A 21,278-nucleotide genomic window follows, 5' to 3' on the forward strand; every position below is an offset into this window, starting at 1 on the left:
TTCTCGGCAACATGCACAAAAAAGTTTGAAAGAAAGGGCAAATCTCTGGCAGGACGCTCTGAGCATTGCTATTTAGAGCTTCAGCCCAAATCTGAAGCGGAATAACATTCTAGGGAGCACCATTGTGGGCAAGAGAGAGCACTCACACCGGCAAAGTGAATCACTATGGCATCTACCTACAGCTTAAGGTACTGTGGTCCTTTTACTCCTGCCCCAAAGAAATGTGAATGTGTGATGTCCCGTTAACAGACTGTTATCTAAATGGATAGGATAATTCTATACAGGATCTTTTATGTTGAAAATTCTGTAATAAATATGAATAATTTAAAAATGCAATCTTACCTTATCCCGGGTCCTCTGAAAAAGAGCTTGATGCAAGAATGGAAGTGCTAATACAGTATGCCCCCATTATCTGTGGTTTCACTTTGCGCACTTTCAGTTACCCTCAGTCAACCAAGATCCAAAAATATTAAATGAAAAAGTCCAGAAATAAACAATTTATAAGCTTTAAATTACATACAGCTCTGAGGAGCGTGATGAAATCTCGAGCTATCCCACTCCATTCCACCCGGGATATAAATCATCCCTTTGTCCAGTGTATCCACACTGTATATACTACCCAACCATTAGTCAATTTGTAGCTGTCTCTGTTATCAAATCGACTGTCTTGGTATCACAATGCTTACTTACTTAACAATAGCCCTAAAGTGCAAGACTATGATGCTGGCAAATCAGCTACACCAAAGAGAAAGTATAAAGTGCTTCCTTTAAGTGAAAAGGTGAATATAGTGCAGTAAGATATTTTGAGAGAGACCATGTACATATAACTTTTATTATAATATATTGTTATAATTGTTCTATTTCATTATTGTTGTTGTTAATCTCTTATTCTGCCTAACTTATAAATTAAACTTATAGGCATGTATGTATAGGAAAAACATAGTACATGTAGGGTTTGGTACTATCCACGGCATTTTCAGGCATCCACTTGGAACGTATCACCCTCAGATAAGGGGAGACTACTGTACTTTCTTTGGGAGGAGCAAGCCCAGGGCAATGAGGGTGAAGAAAAGGAAAGTAAGGCCAGAAAAGGTGGAATGCAACGCGTGATGGGTCAGTGTGCTGGCTACAGCTTCACAAGCCTCAGTGAGACTCAGCAGGTCATTCAGCACTCTTTGACTGTGTCCAGAGGGCTCTGCAAGAAGGAACAGTCTAAAGAGATGGGAAGCCCATGTTTCCCACTGGGCAAGATTCACCCTGGGAAACAAAAGTACCCATGCTTTGGGGTTCACCACCAAGCTCCTTGGTGGCTGGATCCATGTCTTGTGACGTGGTATTTTATCCAACTCTAAAAGTTGAGAGTGGCCCAATGTTGGAGGTGTGTAGGCCAAGAGCAATAAAGCAGATCGCTGAGGGTAGCAAAGATTTGCACCCTCAGAAGCTTTTCTGGTTGCATTCCAAAATTACTTTGAAGCCAGTAAAATTAAGGTAATGCATTCACTGCAGGTTAACACACTGTTTCTCCATCTGTGAAATGAGGGAGCTGACTGAGGATGCCCCTCCCCCCACAAGGCCCCCTACTCCAGTCCTGACTGTTCTTTGGGGAGGAAGGCAGCAGTTCACGCACACCTTCATCTTCTCCTGCCTGTGGCCACATTCCCACAAGCCATTCTCACAATGCAGCGCAGCCTAGGCCCAAAAGTTTAATTTACATTCCCCAGTACCACCTACTGTGCATCGGGGACCCAGCAGTGAATCAGACCCTGTCTGTCCTATTTGATTGATGATGATAATAATAATAATAGCTAACCCTATTACTATCTTTTATTGTAGCAGTGGCTTTATGTTTGACATATAAACATAAACATACACGCATGCATTTTGTTTAATCCTGACCACAACCTTGAAGATATGCATCACTTTCCCATTTTACAGATGGAGAAACTGAGCTTGGATATGCGCTCGAACTTGCCCAAGAGCACCAAAGAGGAGGAGGGGCCTGGTTTAGACTCAAAACACCTTACGATTTCAATATCTATGAGTAAGCCAATTAAAGAATATGCCAGAGGGATGCCCATTGTTCCTTAACCATGCAGGTTTTCTCAATCTGCTATAAAGTGGTTTGTGGCCATTTAACCCACATACACTTCATGCTTCCTGCCTGGATATTTCTGTGTGATGGGAGTGCTCATCTGAAACAGCGCGGTCCCCTTTCCTCTCATCCGTGCAGCACAGCCAGCAAGTTCATTGGCTGAGTCTGGGCTCCCATAGCAGGTCATCATCTGGACAGAGCTCAGGGGAACGTAGAGTGGGGTCCTCTTATCCTTTGTCTGCACTTTTCTGCCCTCCTCCCTGGCGAGATGCTCCCTCCAGCAGCTGGCCCAGAGTATGTGGCCACTCCTGGAAAACTAAACCCATGCCACCACTCTGGGCTGGGGCCTGTGTGGTGTGAGAAGTGCCCCTTCCAAATTCTCCTTATCAGGAAGTATATGCCTGGAACACCACGGTCATTCCCCTCAAGGGAACAAACAAACATACTTAATAAGTAAAAACATTTTCTTTTCAGCCAAGAAGCTACTGTTCTAAATTTGCTAAAACTGGGTCAATATTTGGCTTAAATTCCCAGGATAAATATCAATATGGAGAAAACTTTTAAGTCTCTACAGACCAATGAAGGCAGACCATTGTATGTTGTGCAGGTGGGCAGTGAATTAGGGGTTTGAAAATGTTATCTTTCATTTGTTTAGAAGCAAAAGACACATTTTTAGACAGTATTTTCAAAAAGAGAAAAGTGGCACAGTGCACATATAAACTGAAAGAGATGATACAAATGATCGATGATAAATGTTCCATAACAAGGCTGTAACCCATTTGTTTAACAAGTTTTGCTAAGACGCAATGCCCTGTGAATGCTTCCCCCAACGTGGAGATTCTCTCTAAGGAAGGGATGTGTGAGTCTCTTTGGCCTGTCCTACCCTCAGCATATCCAGGTATCTGTGATGTAAGGACTGAAGTTGCTCAGGGAGGATGTTGTGAAGCTACTCTTCTCTTCCTGGGTCTGAGAGCAGAGCAGCTCACAAGGCCCTGCCCTCAGAAGGGCCCTGAACTTGGTTAAATGCACTGGGATGGAACTGAATTTTACCTTTGAAGTTGTGCCTCGTAAGTCAAGTCCAGTGGGGTAATAGAGCCCATGCCGGAGGCTTGGAGCCTCCTGCTCACAGTGTGGTCCAGCCTCTTGTCACCTCTCTGCCTCCCTGGAACAAGTTCTTGGCTGCCGGCTCCCTCATCCTCCATTACATCAGCTCCACCTGGCCTCTTCCTCCTCCTCCTCACCCTGCAACCACTGGCCATCTTTCCCTTGATTGGAAGCAATAAGGCGCCTTCGGCAGGGCTACTTGGACAGGGCAAGCCTCTCTCCACTCATACCCAGGTTCTGAGCATCCTCGCTCGGATCCTGGGTCACAGGTTGGGACTGCGGGCCTGTGGAAATGTAAGATGCCTACTCCACTTCCTGTGGCACTTGTCTGGTGGCTGGCGAGAGGGACAACCTGGTAGTCAGTGGGCCCTATATGTGCTTGCCAAGTCTTGGGGCTTGCCCACCCCCATCTGTCAGGGTCTGCACTTGCCCTGTGAGTATCCCCGTGCTGGAAGAAGTGTGACATTACATAAATAAAAAGAACATTATGATGGATTGAGACAGAAATCATAGAAAAAAGAAAAAAGATTTCCTCTCCTTCTTGAACAAGGGACCCTGCGATTTCATTTTGCACTAGGCCTGGCAAATCATGTAGCCAATCCTGTCTCCAGTGTTGTGCTGAGCTAGCTCACTGGCTCCTGATTCCGCATTCAGTTATGTCCTGTTTGAAGCTAGAAAGGGCCATGGCAAAAATATCAACACAGAAATCAGGCAGATACTACAAAACAGGACTTTTTTAAAGAGCTGGTTGTTAGACATTTACTGGAACATTATTGTACAGAGCACTAATAATGCTGAAAACTTCTTACTCTTGCTATTTTTATTGGCTAAACTGGGCAGGCCCAAACTTCTAGGGGACAGTGCAGAGCCATGGAAGAAAGGCTAGGGAAGAAAACAATTACTAAGTTCCAGACACTGACCCAAACCATGTCATTGCCATTTCAGAGATGAGGGAGCTAGCTCAGAGAGGTAACCTGACTCACCCAAGACCACAGAGCAAGCCAACTGCTGGGCTCGCATTTGGACCCAAAGTCCTAGCTCTTAGGAGAGCCTCTTTAGAACTACATATCTCTTGTCCCTGCACAGTGCCAAGCACAGGGTTCTGAACTTCAGGAAAAAACTGGAACGATGGATTTCAGGAGGATTAGGCAGGAGGGGAGTTCAGGGAAGGACCCAGAAGTCCCAGCCCTGCACTTTGTCCTCTTCCAGGATCTTTACAGTCTGAGGCAGAAGCCTGGAAGCCTGAAAGGGCCATGAGAAGCAGGACAGAACATTCTAGCAGCCACTGACTAAATCAGAGGCACAAATATTTGCTAGACATGCTGGCAGGGTTGGGGGCGGGGCAAGTGCATGGGGCCTCTCCCTCTGGGGCCAGTGAATCCAAGGGAGGGAGATACCGCTAGGAGAGGTCTTCCCTGACACCATTCTCTTTGTCACATTTGTATATGAGCCCCTCACACACTCAAGCATGTCAAGCCCAGTCACAAAGCATCTTCTCAGTCACGAGCAGAACAGGGAGCTGATCCCATTTTGTGGATGAGGAAACTGAGGCCCACAGAAAGAAGAAAACACACCCAAGAGCTGGGAAATGGGAGAACCTGAGGTGGAGGCAGAATCAGAAAGTTTAGCCCCAAAACCAACAGTGTCCCATCCTGCATCTGGTCTGCCACCACTACTCAAGAATTTCCCTTGACCCTCACTGACCTGGACTAGTTGCTAGTCCCCAACTAACCCCCAGACCCTCATCTCTGGCCAGACCTCTCGTACCCTTGCTTCTTACAGCTCTACCAGGCTGTTTTCTTCCCAGGAAACCTCCCTCTCTTCTTCCCAGCTCAGAGAGCCCCTCCTACTCTACACTCTGTCCAAATATAGACTCTCCTGCCTTGCCTAGCTCAGACCTGGCCTCCAAGTGCTCCTGTTCACGGGGCTCTGGCCTCTCAGGAGTGGGAGCATGAGAGACTTGGAAGCAGGGGCCTGGGTCCTAATTGCAGCTCTGTCACCAACTCGCTGGGTGACCTGGGGCTACCCTGCTCTCTCTGACTCTCAGATCTCTCATCTGGACTCAGCTTGCCTGCCTCACCAGGGCACTGAGAGTTTGGGAGGGAGAACCCTTGCAGTGGGCACAGGCCACAGCTGCTGGAGTTCTTGCTGGCATCAGCACTGCCCCAACCTTGGGCTCCATTCGGACTCATTGTCATCCAGCCACACTCTGTCTTGACTTCTGCCTCTCCCTTGGGGGTCCAAGGCCTGTGTCTGGCCTGGGAGCTCAGCTAGGGTGTATGCTGTGAGTGCAGGCACTCCTCTCCTTCACTGGCCCTAGTGGGCCAGGCCTGGGCATGGAGGGGGCTGAGAGCAGATGCAGTTAAGAGAGTTTGGAGGCCACATTAAGTCTCAGCCCCTAGGCAATTCTGCCCTTTAACCCTCCAGGGTGTTAACAACTTTTTCTAATCAAGAGCAAACTCTCCATGCAAGCAAATTAAGAAGGGCCCCTAGGAAATGCTGGAGTTTTTTCCCCTGAAGTAGACTTTTGGAGGGCCTAGAGAAGTGCTCCCCACGAGGCCTAGAATCAGACAGTGTCATGTCAACGTGCTCTCCATTGTACAGAGAAGGAAACTGAGACTACAGAGATGTGAGGACTTGCCACCACTGCAGTGCAGACGCTGGTACGTTCAGTTCCGAGGGCCCTTGTCTTGAAGCTGAGCGGGCATAGCAAGCTCCAGTTTTTTATTTGGTTCGAATGTTACTTTGAGTTGCTTTAGGGCTCAGGCCCTTTCGGAGTCACCCCTTGGCACCGCCACTGCTCCAGATCTTATGCTGAAACAAGACCAATCCCCGCGGGAGCCGAGCGACCCGCCGGGGTTCTGTAACCGGGATCAAGACCCTTGGATCCCCCGGAGGACCTTATAGCGCGCCCTGAACTAGGGGTGGGAAGCTCCGGGGGCCGGGGCGGGGCGGCTGGGGCTCCACCCTCTTCACTTCCAGCTGCAGTAAACAGGCGGCAGCAGCCCTGGGGGTTTCTCCTGCAAGCCAGGTGCCGAGTTACATCAGGGTTCCCGGGAGCTTCCCGTCCCGGCGGTCCTTGCCTGCCGCCGTGGCCAAGGAGCAGAGGGCTGGCGACGCGCCTCCTTCCCCGGGCCGCCAGGACAGGAAGGCCTCCAAGTTTTCTCCAGAGGCTCCTGGGACTTGGTTGAAACCCGGTTCGGCTCGAGGGTGGGGGTTCTGCAGTGACCGCGTAGGAACTGCGCCTCGGTTTGTGAAACCAGGGCGCTGTGTTAGCTTTCTGTGCCTCCCAGTTAGGGAAGTCGAGATCCGTTCTGAGCCTGGGGCAGCGGCGGCGGCGAGGCGGGCTGGGACTTCACTATGCGGTGATTCGGCACCTGCGCAGTACGATAAAGTAACCATATGTGGTTATTGGGCACTTGAAATGTCGTGTGAGGACCCCCTAGGAATTCCAGAGTTGGCATGAGATTATTTTAAGATGAAGACATTTGAGATGCAACAGATGTAGAAAAAGTCTCTTGGGATCTTCTCTTATCTGACTAAAAGCAGCAACTTCTGGGAAATGAGGCTGCCATGAATCCCCTCTCCAGTTTTACTGCCCTGAAGATGAGAGACCATTCATACCCATAGACAAATATTATCACAAACCTTATCTTCCAGATGGAAGGTTTAGAAAAGTCATTTGTCCTCCTAAAGAAATCTATTTGTTTTTCCATAGAAGTTATTTCTCCCCACTCTTTTCCTAACTTTAATCATTTAACAAGGCAGCTACTTTCTTTGCTCCTATGTACATACGAAATACACTTTTCCCCCTGTTAATCTGTCTTTTGTCAGTTTAATTCGCAGTCCCCAGTAACTGAACCTAAAAGGAAAAGTTTCTTCCTCCTCTACAGTGGTTAGTCCTCATTGATATGTGCAAGTATATAATACACACAGGATGTCAAAGACTTAGCATGAGATGAAAGATATTAATAACTTCATAGATTGATTATATGTGAAACAATATTTTTGATAAATTGTATTAAAATATCTCATTAAAATTAATTTCACTTTTTTCTTTTTACTTTTTTGTGTCTACTAGAAAATTTTTTAAAAACATGTGGCTGGTATTATATTTCTATTGGATAGCTGTCAGCTGATCTTGTGTCTTCAGGTTTGCTTTTACCAGGTAACATCAATACAGCTTTATTAACTGAATGCTCTGTGCCAGGTCCTGACCAGCTTGGGCAGTCAGGGGTGGAGAAGGAGGAGGCACTGTGCCAGTCCTTGGGAAGCTGCCAAGCCCCTCTTGGCTCCCAGCTCAGCCTGGCTGGGTCTTCCTGCAGTCTTCCCCTCCTCCACAGGACACTCAAGCCAGAAGAAGGCTGGCCAGTGGGTTCTGGAGCCTGCCAGCACTCTGGGAACTCAGGGAAGGAGCTCCATGCAAGCCATGCAGTTCAGAAGACAGTGTGGTCAGTGGCTAGAAACTATGGCTGGCCCTTGAGAGCTGTTCCCATGGCCAAGACCACAGACGAGGCTTTCAGTTGCCTAGTTCCGGGCCTCACTACCCAGCACCTCCTAAGTAGCAGCAGGGCCCTCTACCAGCACCACCTGGCTGTGATGGCACAGGCTTCTCAGCTCCCTCATCCTCTTTGCCACCTCCCGCTCCCCAGGCTCCGCTTGATTAAATGATGTTCCTAATAATCAAACAGGGATATGGTCTGGAGTCTAAGAAACAAAGATATCCCAGACAAAGATATCCCAGACCCAAAACCAAAACCAAACAACAAAAAACTTCCGCAGCTGGTATTTCTGATTAATAGCCCACACCTGGAAATTTGGAAGGACTGTCCTGGTTGGTGTGACCCAGGTTTAACCCATGCAGCTGATATAAAAGTGACAGCTTTACAGCCCTGTAAAGCTAACCAGACCTGTACATAGTTAAACAACCTTATCTAATGTTCCTTTTTCTTCTCTACATAAACTTGCTCATAATATCTAACACTCTTATCATGCATATTGTGTGCCAGACACTGTGCTAGTAGCTTATATCTATTAATTCATTTAATTTGAATTCAATTAGCTTTCAGGCACAACAACAACCCTATGAAGAAGTACTATTATTATCCATTGTTCATGGGTGAAGAAATGGAGGCACAGAGAAGTTACGTAAACTTGTTCACGGTCACACAGCTAGAAAGGAGCAAAACTGGGATTGAAACCAGGTAGCCCAACTTTAATGTTTGTGCTCCAGATCACTTTATTACACAGCTTCTGCCATGATTCCAGAGGAAGCTGATGTGTTTTGTTTTCCTCGACTAGTTCCTTTGCTAACCAGTTTATGATAAACCTGTGACATGTGCTCACAATCTAAAATGTGTCTGATATTGTCTTTAACAGATTAAAAATGACAAGATGAGAATGTGACCATACCCATGGAGAAGAAAAAAAAATCCCGGAAGAATAAATCTATCATTCTTTGTCCGTTTCTCTATGTGGGTGGGCAAGGGGACACTGTCTAAGAGTGGGCGCAACTTGTTAAAAGATAAACTGCAGCTGAAGGTTGTTGCGGTTTGGGTTGATAGGTGCCCTAGCATAGCAAGCTGCCTGGGTGGGCTCAGAAATGTGGAGACACATCTGGTTTGCAGGGGTGGGGGTGGAAGGCTAAATTGCTACAAATGAGAATGGGAGAACAAGCATTTCAGACAGGGGTGGGGAGTGGAACCCAAGAAGAAGTCAGCAAGCTGTGACCTGAATGGGGTGTGGCAGGACAGGAAACAGCTGATGGGTTTTAAAATAAGAAAGCCAGCATTTGATTGGTCTGTGCTGCTTGTGCTTAGCTAGGATGTTGTTTTTCTCCTTCATCCTGACCTTAGGCCAAAGCCTATCACCGACACTGCTCTGTGCCAGTCCACTGAGGCGCTAAAGGTCTAAGGGCTGGGGAGGTGTAGGGAGTTCCAGCTATGGAAAGTGTGGGCATGGAGGCCATGGGCACAGGGTGAGCTGCTGAATGGGAAGTCTACTTGGAGAAACATAAGCCACTCAGCCATCTTCAGAGTTACCAGAGAAGTCACTGGTTTCCTGCCAGTTGCAGGCTGGGTAATGCACTACGGTATCCAGCCAAAATGGCTTCTAGTTCCTGAAACCTAGCACATGTTCCGGCACTCTGGCACAAAGCTCTGTGTGCCCAGAGTGGTGCCTTTTCCCAGTCCATGTAAGCTGGCAGCTACTCTGCGTGGAGCCTCTGCTGAATGATAGAATGCTGAAGACGTGAGGCCTTTCAGGCAGCAGCCACTTGGGTCCCACCCACTCTCAGGCCTGAGCTATTGCTCTAGATTCTCCTGAGTCAGGGAACTCTCATCGGGCCTCTCCAGGCCTCATCCTGACTCCTAATGCAGCCTCCCATCTCTTTCTGGGGCAGCCCGCCTCTGCAAATGTGTCCAGTACGTGGGACCTCAAAGACACAGATATGCAGCCCACGATGGGAGTACCGAGTGACACAATATGAGAAATAGAGCATCTGAGTTTGCTAATTAGGATTTTTTAAAAAAGAAGTTAGAGCAGACTCAAGGGTTTGTTCATTTATTTATCCCTTCATTCCTATTGTTTATATTGACATGTACACCAGAGATATTGGTTTTCTAATTTGGCCTCACAACATACTGTTGATGTAAGAACATCCAAACCTGTAGAGAATGTTTATGAGAGTTTGACTGAGTTTATTTGAGCCAAGCTGATGACATGCTGGGAAATAAGTTCTCAGATGCTCCAGCAATGATAGTATTGCAGTTCTTTTTATACATTTGAAGTTAAGGAGGGACCAAAAGGAAGATGACCTGAAAGTGGGAGAAAGAAGGCAGGGAAATCTCTATGATTGGATTACAGGATAGTTAACAAGATTATGTGCTCCCTCGAGGGTGGTTACGCCTGCCTCCAAGGGGTCTGAAAAAGAAGATTACTCCAGGCATTTCAAAGGTGTGTTAACCCAGAATGCACAAGGACAATGGATAGGGCTGGTTTAAGGCAAAGATAAACCTTTTATACGCCTGGGGTGTGACTACCCACCATGACTTGCCAGTTAGGAATTTATGATCAGATCACCCTTTGAGGTTACTTTCTGTTACTAACCTTATCGGATTTATTACAGAGCCCCTTTTTCATTCACAATAACTTTAGGTATTTTTATTCCCAAATTACTGATGAGGAAACTGAGGCAAGGGGTGGCTGGAACTCAACCCCCTGTCTGGATTGTTCCGGTCTTCCAGTTTGGTAGGGGTGGGGTGGTAGCAGCCTGGGCTCCAATGCCGAAGTAAAGGAGGAGATGAAGGGAACTGGGTGCCCACCCCTGTGAGTCATACGGGGCAGAAGAGGGGATTGTGAAAGAGAAGGCAGGTGGAGCTCAAACAAAGATGGGAAATAGGGAAGGAGGGGACAAGATGCCCTCAGTGCCTTACAGAAGCAGGTGGAGGCTAGACGGGGTGGGACAGTGGGAGAGTGGGAGATATCCAGCAGAAATCATCCTGCAGAGGTCTCCCTGCAAAATGTTATGGGACCACCTTGAGGGTGGGGTGGAGGAGGGAGGGAGTCCAGCTGGGTGAGCTAGGTATTCATTCATTCCTAGAGCTGTCCAAGGTGGCTGTTTGGAGTAGAGGGCCAGCCCATTCCTGGCAGGTGGGAATGGGTGAAAAAGTGAGGACTAGGTCAGTTGCTTTTCAGTCAAGATCTTTTTCCTCCCCTCCACAAGAAGAAGAAAGGCATAACAGCTCCCATTTTAGAGATGAGAAAATGGGTCAGCCGTGTCCAGTGATTTGCCTGATGTTACCAAGTTAAGCTGGGTGCAGCCAGGATGCAAACTTGCCCTTTGCTTGTCTGGTGGAGGAACCTAGTATAAACCCCAAAGCAGTGGATGCTAAGGACAGGACTAGGGATAGGGGGACAAAGTTGGAGCAGGCATTGGTGACTGAACACCCTCACCCCAACACATGCCCTCCTAGCACCTCCTGATTCTGGTCCAGGAGGGAGAGGCTGGGGTCTTTTAGGGCCCTCCTGCCTTAGGTAACTAGTTAGTGAGTCCTATGGGCACACACAGAGGTTATGTACACCTTGGCATAATAGGCCTGGCAGAACAAAAGACAGTGTGAAAGAAAGAACCAGTGAGTGAGTAAATGAATGAATGGAGGAAAGAATGAACGAAGAACCCTGTTTGTAGGTCTGTGTCGGTCCAAGTGTGGGTGTGTTTCTGCATGGACACAGCCTTGTTCTCCTCTTGGGTCCTCTAAGCTCCTGGGCGTCTGGCCTGGCTGGGAGGGCTCCATTGGGGCCTGTCAGCGGGAGCACTGGGCTGGGAGTGAGAAACCCTAGGCTTGTGTGACTCCTGGATCTGCTGTTTCCTGGTGGTGAGACCTTGAGCAAGTCACTTCACCTGCCTTCCTCCTCTGCACAACAGCCTGCTAACCCATAGCTCAGGAGACTGCTGTCTACTATAGTCCACTAAGCTTCATGAATTGTCAGGCTCTGGACTGATATTGTCCTTGTTACAAGAGTAAACAGCCCTGGACAGAGTTCACAGGACGGGGCTGGGCAGGAGATTGAACAAGGAGTGGGGAGAGTAGAGGAGAAAAGGCTTCGGGCTGAGTGAGGGTTGGGGTGGCATATAATGGGGAGGCTCTTGGTTGTCCCAGGCCAGATAGCCCCTGGCACACACTGCCCCTGTGCACCCTGGCTGCACAGCCCAGCTCCTGCTGGGTTCCTCAAATTCATAGCTTTACTTATTCTGCTTAATTGTCCCATGAGGTGGGTAGCAATTATCTTAATTTTATACCTGTGTAAACTGTGCTTCAGGGAAGTGAAATGACCTGCCTACAGTAACAGAGCTAAGAAATAGCAGAGTCTGGATCTGAGCTGAGGACTGGGCATCAATCTTCCCCAGCCCCTCTAGCACAGAGTGTGGGCCCCCTGCCCTCCAATCCCCTGGCTCCAAAGGCATATTCTCAGGTTCAGGGGGGCCCTCATTCTGCTCTGTGAGGCCTATCTTGACTTGTCACAGGGTGGGGAGCCTGGCATCCTGGTAGAAGTATATCAGGTCACAGTGACAGTCATGACTCCCAAGGGACTGGCTCCCAGCCACAGCCCTGGGGAGTAGGTAGCACTCTACCCCTACTGACCCCTGGAGCACAGGGACAGCCAATCAGGGAGCCCCTCGAAGTCCATAGGGGTGCTGGGGAATAGAGGGGTTGTAGGGGTAGATGAGAGATGGCCCCTCTCATTCTGGGCAGGCTCTGGCTGAGAAGTAAAAAGGGCTGTTCATGGGCAGAAGACATGGGATGTGGACAGGTGGGTCTCAGGAAGCTGGGCAGACCTTTCATTTCCAAGCCCAGATCCACTTCTTGGGTTTGCCAGCATTCCCTACCACCTCTCACAGCACCATAGCCAGCTGAGCAATGGGTACAGTCTCCCCACCTGCCCCCAAATGCCTTCACAAACCCTTTGTCCCCGAGGGCTTCATGCTGCCTCTTCTGGAAATAAACAAGGACCATGGCAGCAGCTCATAGCACCCAAGGTGTGGGTCATAGGAAGCCCCTGTGGACTTCCGGAGGGTGCCACTCAGAGGATCATCGTGGGCCAGGCGGACCCTGCCGGGACAGCAGGAGCCCCTCTAATTGCCCACTGGAGATAAGGAGCCACGGAGTTTGAGTTCCTTTCCCTTAATCGAACAAACCCATCTCAAGAAGGTTTTTTGTCCCTAATATTAGGATTGTCTTGGCACATTTCCTGCTTATTGCCTAGGAATCAGGATAGGACTGGGGAATGAGAGGTAAGCTGGACTGAGCTGGGCTTGGGATAGCTAAGGGAGGGCCGGGAGCCAGAGGCACGAAAACAGGAGATGTTATTGGAAGGACTTGCCTGCCCCTCCCCTCCAGCATTGAGCTTTTAGAGGGAGGAGAGATGGGGGATGTGGTTTTGGCTTTCTGGGATTCTCACCTTGACTCACAGAACTCTTCCAAAGCAGGTAAAGCAGAGTTCGATCCAGCACTTTCTCGGGGTCCCAAGAGCTTCTGAGAAAGGAGAAAGAACATAGACTCCCTGAGTGCTTACTGCCTGCCAGGCCTGTTCAAGTGTGTGGAAACACTAGGCACTTGACCCTCACCATGAACTTGGGCCAGGATTATTATCCCACTTGGAGTTCAGAGAGGTGAAGGGCCTTGCCCGAGGTCTCAGCCATGAATGGCAGGTTGTGGTTTGGGCCTGGATTAAGTGGCTGATACCATTTTTTCACCAGAGCATTCCTAAGAAGGCGATGCTCATCTTAAGGAAGGAGGCACTAACAGGGTGTTTCAGTGCCAGGACAGTGAGGCAGCAGTGGGACTTTTCTGTACTGAACTGGAGACTCACCCGAGAAGCAGGCCCTGCCCTGGCCACGCCTCTCCCCAGCTGCAGACTATTTGCCTCTCCTGCAGCTGGGCTTGAGTTTCATGACTGACCACAGCCTCAGGTTGCCTCAGTCTTCAGGCCTCAGTTGGGGGAGGTTGAATTCCTGCCTGTCTGGGTCTCCTGTGCCATTCATACTTGTTACCAAGGCCTAACATGCTCTCCCTCTCCCCAAGCCTGAGCAGACCTTGATGGGACCCTCACTCCCCATCAAGACCTCTGAGCCAGTTCAGATCTGAGTCAGGGGAAGGGAGGCAAGAGGTGTCTTCTCTTGATGCTCACCTCCTGCCCCATGGCCTGGGCACCACTGCCACTAGCCTCCCACCCCCATAGCACTATTGCTTACCCCACATCCTGCCTCCTATTATCTCTCTGGAACCTGGGGGACATTACTATTATTGTCCTAATGTTAAAGGTGGGGAAACTGAGCTTAGTTAGGGGACATGTTGGCCTGCGCCTGACCCTAGAGCCACTCTGCTGTGCTGTGGCCTCACACACTCTCTGACAGTGCCTCATATCTCTTGCAGGAGGCCTTCTCTGCCCCTACCAGCCACAGGCCACCCCTACCCCACTCTACCCTCACTGACCTGATCTGACCCCAGCTGGTTTTGCCTCCTTCCCTAGGGGACCTTGGGGACTTGGCTGTCCTCTTATCCTCCCCCCTGCCCATCTCCCTGATATCCCAGCCAATCAGGGGTCCCCAAATAAGCAGGGCTGCTGAAGAGGCGTGTGTGGGTGCTGAGAGATTGCTTGGAGAAGCCCTGTCCTGAGTGGGGCTCCTCTGCCTTCCAGTCCCTGAGGGGTTCCTCAGGTGGTGTCATTACCCTATGCTGAGAAATACACATCAGTGAATGCTGAGGGGCACCCATGGGTGCAGGGAGACTGACAGGGGCCTTGTAGACTGGCCCCTTGGCCTACTTGGATCTGTCCCAGCCTTAAGCTCTGATGTCATGGAGACCTCCAAAAACCCCTTCTCAGGGGAGCTGTGCAAAGGCAGACAGGCTTGATGAGGTGCTAATTACTGAGCTAATTGGAGCCAAGTGAGCTACAGATGGCCTGGCTGACAGGAGGTGGGGACTGCACAAGCAGAAGGCGCTGCCGTCAGAGTAAGTAGGGGGGCCCAGGCCTAGATCCAGAGTAAAGTGTTTATTTACAAGATTGATTTACTAGGGCTGACCAGCTGCCTTAAAATGCATCCTGGTCTCCTCCACACCATGGCCCTGGCCCTGGCCCTGATCCAAAAGGACTTGTGTTCTGAGGCCACACTTGTTGGAAGCGTTCATGGAGCACATGAGGGGCAGAATGCTCTGCTCTGGGGGAGCATCAAGGAGGATGGAGGCCCACTGCCCTATCCTGAGGCCTACTGTAGCCAAGGCAGACATGGGCTGGGTACCATTAGAAGCAGCCTATGAGAACAGAGGTGACGTCACTGAGCTGGATCATCTTGGAGGGGTCTGGGGCTACCCCATGCCAGCCCTAGTCAGGGCCTTGGCCTGGGCTCTGTCCCCCTGAGAACAGGCCTGTGTGGCCTCCCAAAGGGGCTGGAGAGCCCAGGGAGATGGACTTGTAATAAAGGCCTCACAGATAGGGGATGAAACTGACCTCCAGACGGAGGGCAGGAAAATTAGTGAGCTCCACTTTGCTGCAACCAGAAAATGAACAGGTAGAACACCCTCTTCCCTCCATATTCTCCTCTTCGCAGCCTAAGGCCATACCCCAGGCCTCATCAGGGTATAGAGTGGCTGTCGGTCACACTGGCCTAGGTGTCTCAGCTCACCCCAATTCTAGTCCTATTGGCTGCCTGTGGCTTCTAATGGCATTCTGAACTCTTTAGTCTCTAGGCCTTTACTTAGGCCATTCCCCTCACCAAACATGTCTGTTCCTTTCTATCTAATTAGGTCCTCTCCGTTCTGTGGCCTCTGGTTCTATCTGCATCCCAGACTGCTCCTTGACCTTCTGCCTGATGTCCGCTAGCACCCACACCCCCTGTTCCTGCTCCTCCACATCCCTCGTGGGGCCCAGGACCCAGACCCAGGTCATTAGGAGAGAAAGCTGGGAAGCTAAACACCTCCCCAATTGAATGCTTGTTCCCACTCTCCTCCTTTCCAGGATGCTTTCAGAGCTAGATGACTTTATGGGAATGAAAGTTTATGAGTTTAATAACATGATAATAATTTTTAATAACAATTTTTAATAATTTAATAACATGATAATAATAATACTGGTTTAATAACATGATAATAATTTTTCCAATTTTATGAGTCCCCACTTCTGAGCCAGGCATTGTGCTAGGAACTTTTCATGCATATTACTCTCAGCAACCCTCCAGGGCTGGAGTTTTTATTATCTCTATTTTTCAATGAGGAAACAGAGGCTCAGAGAAGCTAAGCAACTAATCCAAAGTTACACAGCAATTAAGTGACAGTCTGGGGACTCCCAAGTCACTACCCTCACAATGGGAGGAAGGTTGTTATTATTTTTTTGCCAACCTTTTTCTTTCCTCCTTTTCCCTCCCTCCCTGCCTGTTATCCTCTGCCTGGTGAGCTTGCATCATTACTAGGGCCCAGGGGTCCAATTAGAGTTCCTTCCCAGAGGAACTGACTGAGGCAACCCCAGCCCCAAGGGGGCCTCTCTGAGCAGAAGTTTTAATTAGCCATCACTGCTCTTCCTAAAACTCTGACCCACCTGTGGGCTACACCAGCCCAGCCTGGCTTTCAGGCAAGACGTAGTAAGACTAGTGCCCAACCTAGCAGCACAGCTGAAGCCACCCCAGCATGGGAGAGAGGTGTGCCTAGGCCCCTGTCCCATCATATCTCCCTGGATCCACCTCAGCACTACTTTATTTAATACATTAAATGGATTATTAATAAAATAAATGAGTTAAGTGACTTAATTATTTAAATGAATTTTATAAATTAAAGGCATTAATATTCATAAAGCATTTAAAACAGTACCTGGTACACAGTAAAGGCTATGTGAGTGTTAAATTTTAAAAAAAATCAAGTCAGCAGGCATCGAGGGAGAAAAAGGCAGGATGGGGGCACAAGGATATCCTTGGACATGAAGATAGCATGTTCCTGGGTCACCTGGCAATGCTGAGTGGCCCCTGTGTGGGCTGTCAGCATCTGTAAAGTTTGCAATCCTGCCCCTTTGCAGTGTGGGAAGTTTGGGGCCGAGTACACAGCAGGGCTTGGAAGAAGTAAATGAACTAGTGTGGAGAGTAGGCCCTGTGCCAGTCACTACAATGAGCATTTTCTATACTGTGCACTGCCTTATAGGACAGGGGTTATCATCCCATTCTACAGATGAGGCAACTGAGGCTCAGACAGGCAATCATCATGTCCAGGGTCACACAACCATTGAGAGGCAGAGTAAGATTTAAACTCAAAGCCTAAGCCCTATGTACTGGAAATCTTACTCCTCATGGTCTACACCTCAGGTCACAGGGTGGCAGTCAGTAAGGCCACAGAGCCACAGAGCCCAATCCCTAAAGAGGAGAAAATGTCCCTCTGTGCTCCTACTCAGTCTTCTGGAAATCTGAGGGCTCTGAGCGTGGGTGTTTGTGTGGAGGACCCTGGAGTCTCCTTTACTGGGGCAGGACTATGAGTCTAAGCTGAGATAATGACAAGGAGTATCTGAGGCTACAGAGTTGAGGCAGTTCCCCCACTCCTCCCTGGAGCTTCCCTACTGTGACCCTGGCCTCAGCCAGCCTTGCTCTACACCTCCCCCCTCATCAGCAGCCACTGTGCCAGCAGCAAGCCAGAGCGAGTCCTCCAACACCGTTGCCTGGTAACCAGCCCTAAGTGACGGAAACCCCAGAGGTCTGCTAACAAGGGGGAAGAGCCAACCACCTGGCCCAGACCCCACTGCCTCAGCTGGCTGGCCTTAGGAAGGCTTCCATGGACAGTCCACCCAGCCTGCCCACAGTAGGAGGGGAGGGTACTCTAGCATTGGGGAAAGGGGCCCCGGAGGGCCAGGAGGAGCCCCCCAAGACCTTTGAACTGGAGAGCTGGAGGAAGGTAATTCCTGATGGAGGCCAAAGGCCTACAGAAGCGAGGCGGACACTGGGCAAGAGTCAGAGTTGTGGGCACAGGCCACCCAGGCCCAAACCACTATCCTGGGAACAGCTGTGCTGCTGGCCCAGGGCACAGAGGCTGGGGGAGGGGATCCCCAGAGAGAGGCTCTAGGTGGGAAAAGAAAAGGAGGTGATTAGGGAGGCTGGCAAAAGTCCAGGCTCCGGGTAGGGGGAGCAGCCTGCTGCAACATTGAGCGGGAAATGCATCAGCCTCTCCCCATTTCTTAGGGGCTCCCCCTCCTCTTCACACCCCCCGCCCCAGGCTGGGGGCCTCCAAGGATGGGTTTGCAGGCAGTATGAGGCATGCAGGTGGAGCTCAGCCAGGTGTTTTTCCATCCTGAGCCTGGGGGGTGGGATGGGGAGGGAGAAGCAGTGTCAGAGGTGCTGCCAGCCCCTGGGCATGCACCTGTCTGGGCCTCAGTTTTCTCACGTTGAAATAGGGGCTGGCCTGAGTTTTGGTGTTGTGGATCCTAAAGCTGAGAGGGCAAGTGCAGGAGCTGTAAGCAAGCTTTTGGAAGCCGAGGCTCCTTTTAGGCTCTTATTACTGGGCCTGGGGAGGATTTTCTATCTTTCTTCCCTTTCAGATGTACAGCGTCCTCCTTCACCATGAATCCTGCACTCCATAACCATGGCCTGACTCAGACCTGTGCTGGGCACTGGAGTCACAGCACTCAGGAAGACGCAGGTCCTGCCCTGGAGGAGATCCCTTCACAGTCTAGTAAGGGAACCAGGATTGTAATCAGGCAATTTTAACACAGGGAGCTGCAGCTAGCACCAAGATGCGTTTGGAATACTATGAGGCCTAAGAAGAGGTGATCAAACCTAGCCTGGAGCTCTGGAAGCCTTCTTGGAGGAAGGGATCTAAGCTGAATCTTGAAGGCAGTCTGGAGTCAGCAAAGAAACAGCCGGAAAAGCAGCTGAGGCTAAGGAGAGCATATGCCAAAGCATGGAGGTGTGACCCAGCAAGGAAATTTGGCTGGCTCTGGGGAGGAGCTACAAGAGGCTCCGAGCTGGGGGTGACAGGGTCAGAAGAGGGCATTGAAAAGACCTCTCTGGAGGTAGGGAGGGGCTGTTTCCCACTGTTTCCAGTACCACAACAGACCTCCCAGTGGCTGGGCTCTGGCACAGCCAGAATGGGGGACCCTCCCCTGATTCAAGGTCCAGCCCCTATTCCTCAGACCTCTCAGGCCACAGCAGCCCCATCCCCACACAAGTGCATCTCACACTGAAAAGCCATGGGCTGTTTTCCATCTGCCTCTCTCACTGCACTGGGAAACAGCACCTGGGTCCCACTCACTGCCAGCATAAAGCCTGGGCATCTGCAATATTTGATGGAAGGAAAAATGGGAAGGACAGTCAATCCACCCCGGCTGTAAATTAATCAGAGAGTTCCCCCTTTCCTTGTAGGAAGGTCCCAAGATCCCAAAATTATTATGTGTGGGCTTTTATCTTTTCTTTTCTTTCTTTTCCCTCCCTCCCTCCCTTCCTCCCTCCCTCCCTTCCTCCCTTCCTCCCTTCCTCCCTTCCTCCCTTCCTCCCTTCCTCCTTTCCTCCCTTCCTCCCTCCCTTCCTTCCTTCCTTCCTTCCCTCCCTCCCTTCCTTCCTGTTTTTGTGGTAGCCAGTAGGCTAGCAGACTTAGTCCTCAAAAGGGGCCCATTCTCCTTTCTCGGTCTTTGGGATCCTCCTCTAAGAGACTGATTTCCTCTGGAGGTGGGGTGGGGCTCTTCTAGAGTTTGGGGGCTCCCCACTCCCAGCTCACCATGGCAGGACAACAAGTTTACTGTCTCCCAGGCCTTCCCTGCAGAAGGAAGCTCTAGTTTGCCAGTATAACTTGGGGAAGTGGCTCACCTCACTCTGATCAGATCCCATGACCTTGCTCTGCCCCAAGCCCTCATCCAACACAGGCACTCTGAGCCCATGTTGCCGGCCACTGGTGCAGCTCAACCCTCAGGCTCTGAGTGGTCGGGTGGCAGAGAGTTCCTGACCACCCCTGTGCCTGAGCCTTCTATCAGAAGAGTTTGTAGGCTGGTGGGGGTGGTGGGGTCCCAGCTCCTCCATTTCTTGGCTATGTGGGCAAGCACTTCCCTCCTTCTCCTCTAGAGCTATCACTGGTTGAGGGCTTACTATGAAAGAAGCTGTGAACTTGTTGGGTCCACGCAAGCCCTGGGACATGTTCTAATCATGCCCATTTGACTAAGGAGAAAATTGAGAGGTCAATGGGCTTGCCTAAGGTCACACAGCTCAGTAGGTCAAACCTCAGTTTACTTGTTATTCAAACTCCTGCCTTTATGGTTTAAGAATTAATTGGCATAATGTCTATCGAGCAATTGGCAGAGGGCCACGCTCCAAGTAGGAACTCCTTGCCTTGCCCACCTACCAACACTGAGATATTCCTCTGCTGGGTGGCAGTAGGGGAGGGATAAGGAAGTAGAGAGGGCAGAGAGTGCTGTAATAGCAGTCAGGGGCTTCCCCAGAGGAGGCCATGTCTATAGCTGGGGAGGATTGGGGAGAACACTGCTGTGTGTCTTGGGGAAAAGCGCCACACTTCTCTGTTTCTCTGCCTGTAGGGTGGCCGCCAGCACCACATCTCCCTCCTCTGGGGTAAGAAGGAGCTCCTTCAAGGAAAGAAAGAGATTTGTAAATAGCAGGTGTGGCCTCATTAGAGGGAGCCACATTGTTATTAATAACCTTGTAGGTAATGAGCTGAGGTTCAGGGAGCTGACCTTTTACCTTGCCTTCCCAGAGAGCCAGGAGGAGTAATCAGTGTATGGGGTGAGGTGGAGGAGGAGTGTGCTGGTGAAGCCTGTATAGACCTGGTGGTGAGAATAAAACCTCCCTTCCAAGTTCTTCTATGCTACTTTGTTAACTCTGCCCAGGAAGCCCACAGAAGGACAGACTGTTCCTTCAGACCCTAATACCATTTCTCCTCTCCCAGACCACAGCCTAATAAACAGGTGGAGGCTCCCAGGGGAGTCACCTTGTATCGATTACCTTCCTTCATCCAACAAAGGCTTAATAGTCACTTCTCTCCACAAGTTCTGCACATGACCCTGGGGGTAGAGAAGGGCAAGGTCAGGGCCTCCAGGAACTCACAGTCCGCTGATACGTACAGAGCTTTTTACAGTTTATAAGCAATTTCCCACACCGATTTTTTTGAACACGTACCTCAGTCTATGAAGCACGGTTTCCATTTTCCAGATGAGGAAGTTGAGGCTCAGACTTTCAGAGTGGCTGCCAAGTCCCCTATCCTGCACCCTTTCTTTTATATTTCAAGGTGTTTAAGTGATGCTGAAAGGAATGGACAAGACACTGATTAAGGAAACTGCTGTCTTTTTGAAATGCTCCTGCATTAAGACAAGACTCAGTGGGGTAGAAGAATCTTAACTGGCCCCTAAAGTCTTATCAAGCTCATCCTGGCCTGGGTGGGCCTCTCTCAGGCTCAGAGAGATTGGAGAGAGCACCGAGCCACCTGAGCACACAACCTGAGTTCTAGACCATAAGAGTTGAGAACACTGCCCTCCTCCCACCCCACAATAGCAGTGTGGAGGTGGGAGGAGGGTGTTGTATTGGAGGAGGGGGAAGAGAGGGGAGGGCACAGTT

The 21,278-nt window shown here is 50.0% G+C and overlaps 1 long non-coding RNA gene across 1 annotated transcript; it reads right to left on the reverse strand.

Moving 5' to 3' along the window:
* Positions 1-5,772: 5,772 nt before the first annotated feature.
* LOC111732474 lies at positions 5,773-20,963 on the reverse strand. Its single transcript, XR_002777569.1, has 3 exons — positions 20,844-20,963; positions 13,157-13,230; positions 5,773-6,573 (listed from the first exon to the last, which is right to left on the reverse strand). It is a non-coding gene; the product is annotated as an uncharacterized LOC111732474 (long non-coding RNA).
* Positions 20,964-21,278: the final 315 nt, after the last annotated feature.

Source organism: Pteropus vampyrus, unplaced genomic scaffold, assembly GCF_000151845.1.
Source record: "Pteropus vampyrus isolate Shadow unplaced genomic scaffold, Pvam_2.0 Scaffold462, whole genome shotgun sequence".
Classification (NCBI taxonomy): Eukaryota; Metazoa; Chordata; class Mammalia; order Chiroptera; family Pteropodidae; genus Pteropus; species Pteropus vampyrus.